At 31.7% G+C, this 8,833-nt stretch overlaps 2 long non-coding RNA genes across 2 annotated transcripts; both read left to right on the forward strand.

The window, feature by feature from the left end:
- Positions 1–1,455: 1,455 nt before the first annotated feature.
- LOC128186965 (uncharacterized) lies at positions 1,456–6,552 on the forward strand. Its single transcript, XR_008244013.1, has 3 exons — positions 1,456–1,724; positions 5,862–5,917; positions 6,306–6,552. It is a non-coding gene; the product is annotated as an uncharacterized LOC128186965 (long non-coding RNA).
- Positions 6,553–7,591: 1,039 nt separating this feature from the next.
- On the forward strand, positions 7,592–8,366 carry LOC128186964 (uncharacterized). Its single transcript, XR_008244012.1, has 3 exons — positions 7,592–7,978; positions 8,099–8,127; positions 8,266–8,366. It is a non-coding gene; the product is annotated as an uncharacterized LOC128186964 (long non-coding RNA).
- Positions 8,367–8,833: the final 467 nt, after the last annotated feature.

Consider the following 8,833-nt stretch of genomic DNA (forward strand, 5'->3'; position numbering starts at 1 on the left):
CATAATGCTTGACACTATTTTACAGAACTAATTTGTTTGTTAGAAACAATTATAGGAATGGTACAATTAATTCACGATATTTTTACTAACTACATACTTGCCTCGTTTATTCAATACACACCGAACCCGATAGCGAACCCGAACATTAAAAAATTAGAATGTAAAAAATAAATTTTCTCGAAAATATGTCAACCAGACGCTACAAAAGTGTAGACTTAATCTGTCGTTTGATATTTTGAAGTTGTTCAGCAAATTTCATATTATTTCTCAAACGCATAAAGAAAAAAAACTGAAGTGGGACAGACAGGCGGATGGATGGACGGTCAGACAGACGGACAGACAGACGGACAGACAGACGGACTGACGGACGCAGAGGAAAGCTATAGTCCCCTCCGGGGAAACCGGTAGGGGACTAATAACCGTTAAACATTTCTGAGATAGATTTAAGAAATGAAGATAATAATTTTGCTATTGATCGACGTATCAAAGAATAAAATGACCGGAAAACTTCATCAATGCTCGTAAATTGTCATATATAAATCATTAACGTCCAGCGGGATTCGAACTTATTACTAACAGATTAATAGTTTACTGTCTTGTCCATTGCGTTACGCTGTTATGTTACAAATTGGAGAGAGGGGAAAAAATAAAAATTTAAACTTGATTTTATTGTTGTAACTAAGGTCACAATATAGAGGTGTCCCATTCCGTCTTAAATTTCATTAAAGAAACGTATTAGCAGGCTAATTGGGTTAATGTGTTAGTAAAAATATTCTTCGTGATAAAAATTTTATCAGAAACCAAAAGAAATTTTCATGCACGGTTTCAAAATAAAAGCTTGGTAATTAACCTAACACATGCGATCCATTGTTGATCATACACTTAACATCAAATACGGAAACTGGCAGTATACTAGTATTATAATAGTATTATCGTAAATCACAAAGCATGAACAGGTGAACACTATTGAAAACAATCGGGAAGATTTTTTCAAAAAATTAATTTTGATTGAAACAGTACAATATTTTTGATAATTTGTGTTTTATATCGACGTAAAATTGCACCCTAAATAAGTTATAATTATAAATAATGTAAAAATACATGTGAAACACTTAATCCTATTTTCCTTAATATTACAAACTTGGCGTTCCTCCTGCTGAGAGCGCCATATGGTTTACAAGGAAGCAATTAATCTGTATGCACAACCCATCTAAAAGAGCTGATTACTGACCACTCAAAGAAAATATTAAAAAAATTAATTAATTCGTCCTCTTAATTCATCCACAAAATATAATGCAAATTAATCTATACAATTAAATCAAACTTAAAATATATTGAAAAATATAATTTTTTATTTAAATGCAATCCATTGGTCGTTCTTCATTAAAACTTCCTTTGCATGTTCGTTAACTTCATATGTACGGTTTGCACAACGCACATTGTTTTAATATTGTTTAAATATTACATTCCTGTCAAGTGATTTTAATCTATACACGTGTTTATATTTTCCGGTATATTTTGGTAATGTATGAAAATGATCAATGTAATATTTCACAGAAACGTTGGATCATGATGGTGGCTCTAAGAAAAATTTATGTAAATTTAAATAAAAAAGTCGATACAAATTTCATTTTATTATTCCTTTTAAAAATGGATGTGTTCTTTCTTCTTTTGATGAAAACCGCCGACGCCTTACATGGTGACAATTTATGTCAGGATCCTAGGTAAATATGTCACATATCATAACCTTTATGTATTTATTATTGAATTCATATTTGAATCATAACTTTTTAGACAGTGTTTCTTATTTTAAGTTTTTAAATGTAAAGCGCAAGTTGATAGACTTTTTTTTAAATGTTTGCATCCGTCACAACACGTGGTGTCACTTTTAAAAAGTAGAATTGTTTTTAAAAATCCCTTTAGATTTTTAGGAAGAACTCCAGTAGCTACCTTACATGTAATTTAAAAACTATGATATTTATTTTTGTAGTAACTTTAAGCAAAAGCTCCATTCGAATTCGAACTCGATATCTGCGGGTCACAAGCTCTATACTTTTACCACTTAGCTGTGGTAATATTTGAACAAATATTAAGTACGAACAATTCAACCAAACTTTTTAAATCGCTATGACGTAGTGTCTTAAGGTTCATGGATAATTTGATAAGAGAGATAATACAACTTTTGTTCGAATTATTTTTGATGGATTTTGTGGCAATTTTTGAGAGAATTATTTTCAAAGTGAATCTTTTTTTTTAATGTTTGGTTTCCAACATTTTACACATCACAATGCTTAAAATGAAGTTTAGAACTGCAGAGTGTTGCAGCAACTCACAGAACTATCAGTTCGTTAGACACAGGTTCATTCATTTACAACTGCAAGTTCTTTTAATTTTATTCGTCGGAAATTTAATATTTTGATACTTTGATAACCCTTGTTTCAATCAATGCTGTTTCCAGAAATATAGCAGAGAAAACATCATCATCGGGTAACCTTTTTCATCATTTATAAAGTTTTTTTTTTTGTAGGAGAGGTAATTTCTAAATTCCTACAAATCTTACGAATAAACGTAAATTTCTTGAGTTTATTGTGACAAAAGAAGCAACACTTATCTGTTTTATTGGGTTTTTTTTTATATTATGTGAATACCATCAGTTATCATTACATATGGTTTATCTGATAATGAAATAAATATAGTATTTTTAAACAGAATGTTATCTTTTCTTCATATCATGGTTAAGTTGATTGTCAACTTTTGAGCATATAAGAAGAACACGAAGCATTCAAATAAAATATAAAAAGAACTAGACACGATCTCGTTGCGAACAACGAGGAGGTCTTCCGTCTGGTTTTAGAATTTGAGATATATGTTCGATCTTGATTTTGCTATTTAACAGCTAAACATGATTTAGAATAGAAACACAGGGTCTACATTCTAAGGGCAAGATACTATTTTGTTTCAGGGATAAGAGCTTTGTTCAACAATTGTTTATAAATTCGTCACCGTTCTTGAGATATCTGAGAAAAAAAAGTTTTAAGGGCCAGTCCCTTACCTCCTTATTGGAGCCACTGAACCAAATTTTGAAGGTTGCATTTTGTAAAGTACATCATTTTGAGCATCTTTTCTTCTACACTGCATTTCAAAATATATTCCTTTTTGAGATATAGGTGGTCATAGCTTATGGACTCTTGACCCCTAAAAATCCTTTTTCCATAAAACATAAATAAATCATTACATTACTTGGATACATGACTGTAAGATAAACATATTTGCTGCTATAGCCTTTCATTAAATTTCCCTCAGTAAAGAGCTACAGATGAAAAATTTTAGAGTCCTTTAGTTCCCTAATTTGAGGGGCCAGCCCCTTTTTTTTTACATCAAATAAAAAAAGGTCATTTAATTCTAAACACATTTTGTTCAACAACTGTTTAGAATTTCGTTACCGTTCTTGAGATATATGGGAAAGATCATTTTAGGGGCTGATCCCTTAACTCCTTATAGGGGCCGTTTTACGAAAATTTGAAAATTGCATATGATTTAGTACATCAGTCTGCGTATCTTTTCTTCTTTACTGCATTTCAAAATATTTTTCCTTTCTGAGATATTGGTGATCAAAATTCTATAATTTGGCCCCTAAACACCCCTTATTATGTAACACATGAAAAATCATTACATTGCTTGGATACATAACTGTAAGATAAACATATTTGCTTCTATAACCGTTTACAAAATATCCCTCAGTAAAGGGCTACAGATAAAAGACTTTAGAGCCCTTTGGTCCCCTAATTTGAGGGGCCAGCCCCTTTTTCTTGTTATCAAATAAAAGGCCATTTAAATCTAAACCCATGTTGTTCAACAATTGTTCAGAAATTCGTTACCGTTCTTGAGATATATGGGAAAGAACATTTTAGGGGCCGATCCCTTAACTCCTTATAGGGGCCGTTAAACGAAATTTTGAAAATTGCATATGATTTAATACATCGTTCTGAGCATTTTTTCTTCTATACTGCATTTCAAAATAGTTTTCCTTTCGGAGATATTGGTGATCAAAATTCTGGACTGGACTTTTGGCCCCTAAAAACCCATAATTACGTAACACATGATAAAATCATTACATTGCTTGGATACATAACTGTAAGGTAAACATATTTGCTTCAATAACCGTTTACAAAATATCCCTCAGTAAAGGGCTACAGATAAAAGACTTTAGAGCCCTTTGGTCCCCTAATTTGAGGGGCCAGCCCCTTTTTCTTGTTATCAAATAAAAGGCCATTTAAATCTAAACCCATGTTGTTCAACAATTGTTTAGAAATTCGTTACCGTTCCTGAGATATATGGGAAAGAACATTTTAGGGGCCGATCCCTTAACTCCTTATAGGGACCCTTAATAGAAATTTTGAAAATTGCATATGATTTAATACATCGTTCTGAGCATCTTTTCTTCTATACTGCATTTCAAAATAGTTTTCCTTTCGGAGATATTGGTGATCAAAATTCTGGACTGGACTTTTGGCCCCTAAAAACCCATAATTACGTAACACATGATAAAATCATTACATTGCTTGGATACATAACTGTAAGGTAAACATATTTGCTTCAATAACCGTTTACAAAATATCCCTCAGTAAAGGGCTACAGATAAAAGACTTTAAAGCCCTTTGGTCCCCTAATTTGAGGGGCCAGCCCCTTTTTCTTGTTATCAAATAAAAGGCCATTTAAATCTAAACCCATGTTGTTCAACAATTGTTTAGAAATTCGTTACCGTTCCTGAGATATATGGGAAAGATCATTTTAGGGGCCGATCCCTTAACTCCTTATAGGGGCCGTTAAACGAAATTTTGAAAATTGCATATGATTTAATACATCATTCTGAGCATCTTTTCTTCTATACTGCATTTCAAAATAGTTTTCCTTTCGGGGATAAATGTGATCAAAATTCTGGACTTTTGGCCCCTAAAAACCCATAATTACGCAACACATGATAAAATCATTATATTGCTTGGATACATAACTGTAAGGTAAACATATTTGCTTCTATAACCGTTCACAAAATATCCCTCAGTAAAGAGCTACAGATAAAAGACTTTAGAGCCCTTTGGTCTCCTAATTTGAGGGGCCAGCCCCTTTTTCTTGATATCAAATGAAAGGTCTTGTAAATATAAACTTTGTTTGCAATACATGTGTTAACAAAACATTTTTCAGAAAAGAGATAAACTAAGAAAACCATGAAAAATTAAGACGTTTTTTTAGTCTCAATTTTCGGGACCAGGCGAGCTTTAACGCTGTTTGAGCATAACAAATATGAATGCCAAATAGCACATCTATAATCTCTTGTCTACAATCCCTGAAAGTTTGATCTCAATATCTTTTACCGTTTAGGAGGAGATCCCTGGACAAGCCGACCCTCTGAAAATAGCTAAAACGTCATTATCTCAAGAACGGAAGTGACGTCATTAAAATAAAAAAAATTGTTTTTAGTTCAAATAAATATCTATCGGATCTGAAAGTTTCATGAAAATCAATTGAGCCATCTCTGAGAAATCGCCTGCACAAAAATGCGTAAGAAAAAAAAACAAGAATAATAATAGGGAAAAAGAAACAAAGCAATAACAATAAGGTCTTCCGTTGGAAACGGAAGACCTTAATAATTCAAATAATACGTGTATATTTTAATTATATCACAATGTTTAGTGCTATATGAAAATGTACATTAGGATTATAAGAAATGATACGTATTTTGAAGCAGAGGGTTTATGAATCTTAAAAAGTATAAGGCTTAATGTTAATTAAAGCTACCTTGAGAGACATACTGTCCGAGTTGGAAGTACACTACAGTAGTTTTATATTATTCTTATTTCCAGCAATAATGTGACTAAATGCTGTAAAGATTACGAGAAAAGGGGTGACAAGTGTGTCGGTAAGAAACAAACTACTCCATAACGTATAACGTTACTAGTATCAATTATATTTTATTTCAAGAAGGCTTTGTGCTCAACAAACTGTCTACCAGATCTGCCTTAAAGTTTTATTTACAATAAGTTTGACCATTAAATATTATTTAGTGAAGAAAAAAATCAAAATATGTGGATTTCATTTCATTTTCCCATATCTTTATACAGAGATCTTTCTTTTAAAGAAGGTAAATATAGCCTAAAAATAGCAACGTCTATCCAGCCCTCTTAAGTGATAACGATTATAAACAATTAGATACTAGATTATATCTTCAGTTGAGTCAATTACATATCTGATTTTATTAAATGTGTATCAGCAATACATAACATCTGTAATAATTGTTACCTTTCTAGAGTGTAGATTAGGGTATCATGGAACTAATTGCACCACTAAGTGTAAAGATGGTTACTTTGGGCGACTCTGTGCTACAAAATGTAACTGTCATCATGATTTTGACTGTCATTATGTATGTGGCTGTGTGAGTTCATCATTCATCAACGATACAACAGCTGAGACGTGTGATCATGGAATGACGGATAGCACAGCAAGTATGACGCGTTCATACACAACTCAACCTATTGTAAATTGTTCGAAAAACGTCAAAGGCAAGTTAATATCACACTAATATCAACACGTCTTGATGTTAATCAATAACTGTATATAATAAAAATTATTATTATCATTATTATAAGTATTATCATTATTATAATTATAACATGTATATGATCAGTATTTTAAAATAGAGATATGGATATTTTGGATTCGATTAATTTTATTCGTTGGCAGTAGAGATTTAAAGAGCCACTTGATATGTTACTAGTTATAAAAAGTATAATTTCAAAGATTTTGATATCCATGATTAACGAGGCCGAGTACAGTTAGAGTACGCACGCTTTCGCACAGCGTTTCATTTGCAGAGTGACGTAATCTTTTTGCTTGGTTGACGGTTTCAACTGCAGATATTTTAGCAAAATTTGTCGAAAATAGCTCGTTTGAAGTGTAAATTGATATTTTATTGTAGAATAAACATAAATGTTTTGAAGTATAAGCTATATTTGGGCTCGTATCGAAAACGTGAAGAGGGTTCAGCAAGCCTAGCCCTCTGTCACGTTTTCTTACCCGCCTAAATATAACCTAATAAGACATGTATTTCAAGACAGTAACCATGTATTTTATATTAATGACCCTTAATATGTGATATAATATATTTATTTATTACTTAAATATGTCTGAATATTTTAATGATACTATAAAGTTCACCATTACCGCCTTTGTCAAATAAAAAATAGCCATTATCTGACAAATCTGGGAAACTGACATTCAAAATCAGGAGGTAAAGGATTTTATTTTTATTTGACCATTTGATGCCTTTTAGCAATAAATTTCCTATGTAGAACAGAAAAAGGAAATCCTTAGGGCAGAAGTTTAAAAAAAACGGTAAACAAAATGTGCAAAATTGATTTATTTCAAGCAAATTCCCATAGGGTTCTATGTTAAAATTTATAAACTTTGAGGTGACCCCCTAAACAAACAATGCGGTAAATGGTTTTTTTTTCAATTAAAAACAATGATTATTTTATTAGAAATTCATTTAAAAAAATTGCATTAAAAATCTATGGCAGAACAAATTAGACCCGGTCTCGTTAACTGTTACATTGAATATAGGCAACATAAGTAGTATTTATTTAGTTCTATTCAAATATAGCTCGAAATCGATCCCCATATATTAGTCATTTTTTTTTTACAATTAAGGGTAGAGGAAACTACCTCACTTCCTCCGCCGTTACGGCATACAGTTTATTTGTTGATATTCTTGGATAAGATATTCAAATTGTTTTTTTTCCTTCATGGACCCTGTATCCTTTACATTCACCTCCAATATTTATATATTAGTCTAGCCAAACTTTTTTTAATGTTTCTATATAGGTGGGAACAAAGTTAGACAGAAAAACTACGTGCTACTTAGTCTCATTACAGCAGGTCTTTTATTGGTGTCTCTGTTGTTATGTTCTTTACTACTTTATTGGTAAGCAAATTACTTTAAAAAATTTAAAAAAAAATCAATGATTTTTTTTCTCTTACATGTATGCACAATTTCTAGTAAATTTTACAAAAATTGATACTTATATTCTTTCAATTATTTCAGTCATTGTGATGAAGTAAAAAAAGAAAGTGGTATGTTTATTTTATGTTAAGAAGTTGACTTTGTTACTCGTTTTGTTTGATCAAGAAGTTTTATTTTTGGATTATTAATTAGATTAATTCCTAACAGCTAAAACAAATTTGATTTAATCAAACGAGGTTTTTTTCCAGCAAAAAGCCAAAATAGTATGCCTTGCAGAGACGATGAAACGTTAGATGAGGAAAATGGGAGAAGTACTGTACAAAATGATCACCCAGACCAAATAGATGATTCTTATATATACAACAATATAAGGTTGGAAGTAAACAGAAGGAGTCTTTGGAATTCAGTTCCAGATTTAGTAGATGATGAAAATCCATACGCTCTCGTTCGGAATCAAGGGGCATCTACACGGTCGAAATCTGCCAGTGAAAACTTGGATAACTCTAATACATGTTCATGGAGTCGCAGTACGTATTTTCGAAGTTATCGTTTTGCTTTTCGGTTTTTCTAGTCATTTATGCGTTTTTTTTATCATTTGGCCTTTAGAAATATGTACAGTGTAGTCCAACTCAGTTTTAGGAGATGACGATTGATAAGGTTTTATTTTTATTCAAGAAACAACTAAGCTGTCGAATTTAGCCCAGGAAAGCCTAGACAGATCTGCTACATTTGAAATGTGAATTTGATTTTACAGAGGAGCTACAAGGGTTCAGCTTCTATCAACAAATCATTAATCTGAGGTGGTACCAACTGCTT

This window comes from Crassostrea angulata, chromosome 6 (genome assembly GCF_025612915.1).
Source record: "Crassostrea angulata isolate pt1a10 chromosome 6, ASM2561291v2, whole genome shotgun sequence".
In the NCBI taxonomy this organism is placed as follows: domain Eukaryota; kingdom Metazoa; phylum Mollusca; class Bivalvia; order Ostreida; family Ostreidae; genus Magallana; species Magallana angulata.